Genomic DNA, 7,500 nt, shown 5'->3' with positions numbered 1-7,500 from the left:
GCCCGGCCGGCTTGGTTAACCATTTGCCCGGGCGGGGTTAGTTAGCGAATTGTCAGGAGCGGACGCGATTGGTTCACGAAACTGCCTGTTCCTTGTTTCTAGAGCATTGTCAGACCCGGCCGGGCGGGTTAGCGGGTTGCCAGGGCCAGCTTGACGAAATTCGGTGCAGCGCGGGTAATCGGCGGGAGTAACTGTGACTCTCTTAAGGTTAAGGAGGGGGGGGGCCCATGGGCCAAGGAGGAGCTTCTGATGAACATCGGCCGGGACATTTTGACGGCGGGGCATGAACTAGTTGCTGCTGAGGGTGAAGGGTTGGTCCTCAGCTGCTCGTTTGCCGAATTGTCGGGACCGCCGGGCCCATTAACGATTTGCCCGGCCGGCTTGGTTAACCATTTGCCCTGGCCGGGTTGGTTAACGAATTGTCAAGGTTCGGGCCGGTTCACGATTTGCCCGGCCGGCTTGGTTAACCATTTGCCCGGGCCGGGTTGGGGAACGAATTGTCAGGAGCGGGCGCGGTTGGTTCACGAAACTGCCTGTTCCGGGTTTCTAGAGCATTGTCAGACCCGGCCGGGCGGGCTGGCGGGTTGCCAGGGCCAGCTTGACGAAATTCGGTGCAGCGCGGGTGATCGGCGGGAGTAACTGTGACTCTCTTAAGGTAAGGAGGGGGGCCCATGGGCCAACGAGGAGTTTCTGATCAATATCGGCCGGGACATTTTGACGGCGGGGCATGAACTAGTTGCTGCTGAGGGTGAAGGGTTGGTCCTCAGCTGCTCGTTTGCCGAATTGTCGGGACCGCCGGGCCCATTAACGATTTGCCCGGCCGGCTTGGTTAACCATTTGCCCTGGCCGGGTTGGTTAACGAATTGTCAAGGTTCGGGCCGGTTCACGATTTGCCCGGCCGGCTTGGTTAACCATTTGCCCGGGCCGGGTTGGGGAACGAATTGTCAGGAGCGGGCGCGGTTGGTTCACGAAACTGCCTGTTCCGGGTTTCTAGAGCATTGTCAGACCCGGCCGGGCGGGCTGGCGGGTTGCCAGGGCCAGCTTGACGAAATTCGGTGCAGCGCGGGTGATCGGCGGGAGTAACTGTGACTCTCTTAATTAAGGAGGGGGGCCCATGGGCCAACGAGGAGTTTCTGATCAATATCGGCCGGGACATTTTGACGGCGGGGCATGAACTAGTTGCTGCTGAGGGTGAAGGGTTTGTCCTCAGCAGCTCGTTTGCCGAATTGCCGGGACCGCCGGTCCCATTAACGATTTGCCCGGCCGGCTTGGTTAACCATTTGCCCGGGCGGGGTTAGTTAACGAATTGTCAAGAGCGGACGCGGGTGGTTCACGAAACTGCCTGTTCCGGGTTTCTAGAGCATTGACAGACCTGTGCCGGGTTTCTAGAGCATTGTCAGACCCGGCCGGGCGGGTTAGCGGGTTGCCAGGGCCAGCTTGACGAAATTCGGTGCAGCGCGGGCAATCGGCGGGAGTAACTGTGACTCTCTTAAGGTAAGGAGGGGGGCCCATGGGCCAACGAGGAGCTTCTGATGAACATCGGCCGGGACATTTTGACGGCGGGGCATGAACTAGTTGCTGCTGAGGGTGAAGGGTTTGTCCTCAGCTGCTCGTTTGCCGAATTGTCGGGACCGCCGGGCCGGTTACCGATTTGCCCGGCCGGCTTGGTTAACCATTTCCCCGGGCGGGGTCAGTTAACGAATTGTCAAGAGCGGACGCGGGTGGTTCACGAAACTGCCTGTTCCGGGTTTCTAGAGCATTGACAGACCTGTGCCGGGTTTCTACAGCATTGTCAGACCCGGCCGGGCGGGTTAGCGGGTTGCCAGGGCCAGCTTGACGAAATTCGGTGCAGCGCGGGCAATCGGCGGGAGTAACTGTGACTCTCTTAAGGTAAGGAGGGGGGCCCATGGGCCAACGAGGAGCTTCTGATGAACATCGGCCGGGACATTTTGACGGCGGGGCATGAACTAGTTGCTGCTGAGGGTGAAGGGTTTGTCCTCAGCTGCTCGTTTGCCGAATTGTCGGGACCGCCGGGCCGGTTACCGATTTGCCCGGCCGGCTTGGTTAACCATTTCCCCGGGCGTGGTCAGTTAACGAATTGTCAAGAGCGGACGCGGGTGGTTCACGAAACTGCCTGTTCCGGGTTTCTAGAGCATTGTCAGACCCGGCCGGGCGGGTTAGCGGGTTGCCAGGGCCAGCTTGACGAAATTCGGTGAAGCGCGGGTAATCGGCGGGTGTAACTGTGAACCCTAATGCGAGGGTGGCGGGCCCATGGGGTTTGCCCGGACTCGCTTGGTTACGGATTTGCCCGGGCCAGGCTGGTTAACCAATTGTCCAGGCCTGGTTGGTTAACGAAATGGCAGGGCCGTGGTGGTTAACGAATTGTCCAGTCCCGGTTGGTTAACGAATTGTCCAGGTCAGGTTGGTTAACGAATTCCCCGGGCCGGGTTGGTTATCGAATTGCCCGGGCCGGGATGGTTACCGAATTGTCCTGGCCAGGTTGGTTAACGAATTGCCAGAGGCAGCTTGGTTAACGAATTGCCATGGCCGGGTAGGTTAACGAATTGCAAGATGCAGCTTGGTTAACGAATTGTCCGGTCGAGTTGGTGCACGAATTGCCAGGACAGGGTTGGGTAGTCCATTGTCCGTTCTCAGATGCTTAACGAATTGGCAGGGCCAGAGCGGTTACCGAATTGTCCAATCCCGGTTGGTTAGCGAATTGCCCGGGCCGGGCCGATTTGGTTAACGAATTGCCCGGGCCAGGTTGGTTAACGAATTGGCAGGGCCGGGATGGTTAACGAATTGTCCGGGCCGGGTTGGTTAACGAATTGCCCGGGGCCGGGTTGGTTAACGAATTGCCAGGGCCGGGATGGTTCACGAATTGTCCGGGCCGGGTTGGTTAACGAATTGCCAGAGGCAGCTTGGTTAACGAATTGTCCGGTCGAGTTGATGCACTAATTGCCAGGACCCGGATGGTTAACGAATTGTCCGGGCCAGGTTGGTTAACGAATTGCAAGATGCAGCTTGGTTAACGAATTGTCCGGGCCGGGTTGGTTAACGAATTGCCAGATGCAGCTTGGTTAACGAATTGTCCGGTCGAGTTGATGCACTAATTGCCAGGACAGGGTTGGGTAGTCCATTGTCCGTTCTCAGATGCTTAACGAATTGGCAGGGCCAGAGCGGTTACCGAATTGTCCAATCCCGGTTGGTTAGCGAATTGCCCGGGCCGGGCCGATTTGGTTAACGAATCGTCCGGGCCAGGTTGGTTAACGAATTGCCCGGGCCGGGTTGGTTAACGAATTGCCCGGGCCAGGTTGGTTAACGAATTGTCCGGGCCGGGTTGGTTAACGAATTGTCCAGGCCAGGTTGGTTAACGAATTGCCCGGGCCGGGTTGGTTAACGAATTGCCAGGGCCCGGATGGTTAACGAATTGTCCGGGCATGGTTGGTTAACGAATTGCCAGAAGCAGCTTGGTTAACGAATTGTCCGGTCGAGTTGATGCACTAATTGCCAGGACAGGGTTGGGTAGTCCATTGTCCGTTCTCAGATGCTTAACGAATTGGCAGGGCCAGAGCGGTTACCGAATTGTCCAATCCGGGTTGGTTAGCGAATTGCCCGGGCCGGGCCGATTTGGTTAACGAATCGTCCGGGCCAGGTTGGTTAACGAATTGCCCGGGCCGGGTTGGTTAAAGAATTGCCCGGGCCAGGTTGGTTAACGAATTGGCAGGGCCGGGATGGTTAACGAATTGTCCGGGCCGGGTTGGTTAACGAATTGCCCGGGCCGGGTTGGTTAACGAATTGCCAGGGCCGGGATGGTTAACGAATTGTCCGGGCCAGGTTGGTTAACGAATTGCCAGAGGCAGCTTGGTTAACGAATTGCCATGGCCGGGTAGGTTAACGAATTGCAAGATGCAGCTTGGTTAACGAATTGTCCGGTCGAGTTGGTGCACGAATTGCCAGGACAGGGTTGGGTAGTCCATTGTCCGTTCTCAGATGCTTAACGAATTGGCAGGGCCAGAGCGGTTACCGAATTGTCCAATCCCGGTTGGTTAGCGAATTGCCCGGGCCGGGCCGATTTGGTTAACGAATTGCCCGGGCCAGGTTGGTTAACGAATTGGCAGAGGCAGCTTGGTTAACGAATTGCCATGGCCGGGTAGGTTAACGAATTGCAAGATGCAGCTTGGTTAACGAATTGTCCGGGCCGGGTTGGTTAACGAATTGCCAGAGGCAGCTTGGTTAACGAATTGCCCGGGCCGGGTTGGTTCACGAATTGCCAGGGCCGGGATGGTTAACGAATTGTCCGGGCATGGTTGGTTAACGAATTGCCAGAGGCAGCATGGTTAACGAATTGTCCGGTCGAGTTGATGCACTAATTGCCAGGACAGGGTTAGGTAGTCCATTGTCCGTTCCCAGATGGTTAACGAATTGGCAGGGCCAGGGTGGTTAACGAATTGTCCAATCCCGGTTGGTTAACGAATTGCCAGGGCCAGGTTGGTTAACGAATTGGCAGGGCCGGGGTGGTTAACGAATTGTCCGGGCCAGGTTGGTTAACGAATTGCCCGGTGTCGGTTGGTTAACGAATTGGCCGGGCCGGGGTGGTTAACGAATTGCCCGGTGTCGGTTGGTTAACGAATTGGCAGGGCCGGGGTGGTTAACGAATTGCCCGGTCCCGGTCGGTTAACGAATTGCCCGCCTGCTGATTGTTAACTTGTCGCACCGGCTGGGGACGGCTTGGGTAACGAGCCTCCAAGAACTGTCGGTTAACCATTTGCCCGGTGGCAATTCGTTAACCAAGTCCGCTCCGGAAGTCTGGATGGGGGTCGGATTTGCCGGCCGAAGCCGACCCGGAGTTCCAGAGGCTCGGCCGCCGGGGTCAGATTCGGCCGCCCTTTTGACACATGCAATTTCTGTACGGGGGCATTGGCGGGGTTCCTGCAGATATATATGGGGAGGCCGTTTTCACGAGTTGTTGAAGTATTCGGTAGATGGCACGGGCCTCCCCAGTTGGTTAACCCGGGCCACGCGGCAGCTTTTCCGCACGATTCCGAAGATCGCCCGTATGGATTTTCGGACAAATTCCCAATTGCGGAAGTCTGTCAGCGGGACCTATTCGCAGGCCCATGCCGGCCGAGGGGCGGCATTTTCCGTATGACTACCGGTGCTCCGGCCGCCGAATGGAAACCTTGCCGGTATGAATTTCTGACAAAGTCCCGAGGCGGAAGCCAGTAAGGGGACGTATTCGGAGGGCCGTGCCGGCCGAGTGGCGGCATTTTCGGAGGGACAACCGGAGGTCCCGCCGCAGATCCGAGACCTTGGCTGAAGTCGAAAGTAATCTAAGTCCCGACTCGGAAGTCAGAATGAGGGCGACTTCGGGGCCCTCCTGCCGACCGAGGCGGCCGATCGACGGCGGCACTACCGGAGGGCCGCCCGCCGACCCAGTCGCGTGCCCTCGGCGCCACGCCGGTTAACCAATTGCCGTCGGAAGCCTGTGAAGGTCGGCTCTGCCCCGTCGGGCGGGCCCGAGGTCCCCCGCGACCGGCATGAGCTCCGGGCGTCGTGCCGCCGGTTTGACACATGTCATTGTTGCACGGTCAGTCGCGGCTCTGGTTAACGAGTTAGGCCCGGAAGTCACTATGGGGGTCGGATTTGCCCCGCCTGGCGGGGCCAGAGTGCGACCTTCCCGGCAGGACTTCCGGGAGGCATCCCGCCGACTTGACACATGCAATTTCTGTACGGGGGGATTGGCGGGGTTCCCGGAGATTTACGGGAACACGTTTTCCAGACACACTTAGCAGGGTGACTAGTGGTACGGTTGACACTCAGTGCAGAGTTCTAAGTGAGCCTTACTCAATTGGGACTCAGTAAGCGGGAGGCCCGGCGAGCTCCGACTTACAATGATAGTAAAGCTTTTTTTCTGAAAAAAAATGACAAAGTCCAAAAACGCAGCGGGGGTTGCGGACGGACTCTGAGCGCGGACCGCGGGCGGCGGCCGGCAGACCGATGGTGTGGCAAAAGCTTTATATCGATCCGAAAAGCAAAGAGGCATTGTGTGTTACCATGACGGAGAAGGGACGAGCCTGCCGCTGGTGCCCTCGCGAGAGTGTGGTCTGCGTTAGACCTCTGTTCCCCGATCGATCCGGCTTGGTCGGTCCTACCTTTGGGAGAGGCCGAGTGGAAGCGACGGTCTCGACACGTGCGCCGAACTTCCGTGCTCGGCTCGTTACCATCTCCGGAGGTGGGTAGGTGGGTCTGCCGCGGGGCGGCCCGATTGCCGACCGAGGGCTTCATGCTTTGGGCGGAATTGACGGTTGGGCATTCGCACGTTTGCACCACGATCGATTGACGGAGTCTCCCGCCGGCGGACGGGACTGCTGTGCGCATAGATGACGGGGGCCGGTGGAACGACCGTCGACCATCCCGAGAAGGCAGCTACACCCACGCGCATACCTAGGCGGTGAAGGTGCGGACCTCACCGGCGCGATCGACGGGGTGGGATGGCGAGGCGTTCACCGGCGCGGCGTTAGGCCCTGGGCCGACGGAGGCGAGCGGCGACCGTCGACCGTCCTGAGAGCCAGCTCGGCGGAAGGGTGCGGGTGCGGACCTCACTCAGCGACGCGGCTCGGTAGGGGATGGCGCGGCACTGCGACGACAGACATGGCCCGAGAGAGCAAGGGACGGGCGCGCCGGCCGCAGCAGCACTCTTTCGCGCCGCAGGGGCAAGGCGAGAGAGTCGGGAGAGTTCCATAGGCCAGAGTGGCAGAGAGATGCCCGTTCAGCCTGACGCAACCGAAGCGTTGATCCTCGGTCACCAAGAAAGAGGAAGGGGAGAGGCTCTGCGCGCGCGGTGTTACCGACTGACGGCCGGCCGCTGTGCGATTCCCAGAAGGTCGGGCGGCACCCGCGCGTCCCCTCCCCGCTCCCGCAGAGGCCGGAGACGTCCGGTCGCCAGAGCGGTCCGCGTGCAGCCTCCGGTTCCGCGAGAAGGCTAGTGTCCTCGGGACGAGGAGAGCCTTGTGAGCGGTCCGGCGGGCGGTGCAGCAAATTGTCGGTACGTTTCTCAGCATTGGCATATACGACTCCTGAGGGAGATTGAGAAAGGGGTGTCCGCGAAGCGTACGTGGGCCAGGGGCGCGTGCGGCGCCGCGACACCCAGCGGATCCCCGCGATGGAGGGGACCGCCGATGGCTGAACCGAGCACCAACCTACCCCGGCGGCGGGGAGGCCACGTGCACGAGCGCGGCAGCTTACCTGGCGCACGAACCCCCCCCCCTCCCACCCCCTCGCGCATCTGGCGGCGGGCGGACGGGCGGGGCGCAGGCCAGCCGGGCGCAGCGGTCGGACAGACGAGAAAGTTGGCGGTGAAGGTAGAAAAAGCGCAGGCAGGCGCTGGTGGCGTTGGTCGGCGGCGGCCACGTCGGGACGAAAGTGGCGTGACACTGGCGTCAGCTCCTCTGCTCAGCTCCGCTACTCGAATGCGCGTTTAGCTGGCACGCTCTCGCA

Source organism: Mobula hypostoma, chromosome 12 (assembly GCF_963921235.1).
Source record: "Mobula hypostoma chromosome 12, sMobHyp1.1, whole genome shotgun sequence".
Lineage (NCBI taxonomy): Eukaryota > Metazoa > Chordata > Chondrichthyes > Myliobatiformes > Myliobatidae > Mobula > Mobula hypostoma.
Note: the sequence above shows the minus strand (reverse complement) of the source record.